Below are 873 nucleotides of genomic sequence, written 5' to 3'. Positions count from 1 at the left end.
TTTCAAAAGTCTACACACTTACCCCATGGCTTTAACCACAACATGCACAGCACTTTGAATTTACAGCACTTTGTTCAACTCGCTGCTATCACAACTGTTAACCACACATTCAAAATAGAATGGCTTTCAGTCTGGTGTGTTTCAAACCATGCTGATTTCAGCTGAAAGCCTAAGGTGTCTTGTTTAAGACTGCTTAGTGAACACATACTGTATGTATATACAGTACTGTGCAAAAGTCTTCGGCAGGTGTGAAAAAAATGCTATAAACTAAGAATGCTTTCAAAAATATAAATAATGATTATTTATTTTTATCAATTTACAAAATGCAAAGTGAGTGAACAAAAGAAAAATCTAAATCACATCAACATTTGGTGTTGCCCTCCAAACCAGCATCAATTCTTGTAGGTACACTTGAAAAAAGTTAGGCAATGTTGAGGATCATAGACGCAGTGGTCGGCCAAGGAAACTTAGTGCAGCAGATGAAAAACCCATTAAGTTTATTTCACTTCAAAATCGGAAGATGTTCAGCAGTGACATCAGCTCAGAACTGGCAGAAACCAGCAGGACCCAGGTACACCTATCTACTGTGTGGAGACGTCTGGCCAGAAGTGGTCTTCATGGAAGAGTTGCAGCCAAAAAGCCAGACCTCTGACATGGAAACAAGGCCAAGCGACTCAACTATGCACGAAAACATAGGAACTGGGGTGCAGAAAAATGGCAGCAGGTGCTCTGGACTGATGAGTCAAAATTTGAAATATTTGGATGTAGCAAAAGGCAGTTTGTACGCCAAAGGGCTGGAGAGGGCTACCATAATGAGTGTCTGCAGGCAACAGTGAAGCATGTTGGAGGTTCCTTGCAACTTGGGGCTGCATT

The sequence above is a fragment of the Etheostoma spectabile genome, chromosome 1 (assembly GCF_008692095.1).
Source record: "Etheostoma spectabile isolate EspeVRDwgs_2016 chromosome 1, UIUC_Espe_1.0, whole genome shotgun sequence".
Classification (NCBI taxonomy): domain Eukaryota; kingdom Metazoa; phylum Chordata; class Actinopteri; order Perciformes; family Percidae; genus Etheostoma; species Etheostoma spectabile.
Note: the sequence above shows the minus strand (reverse complement) of the source record.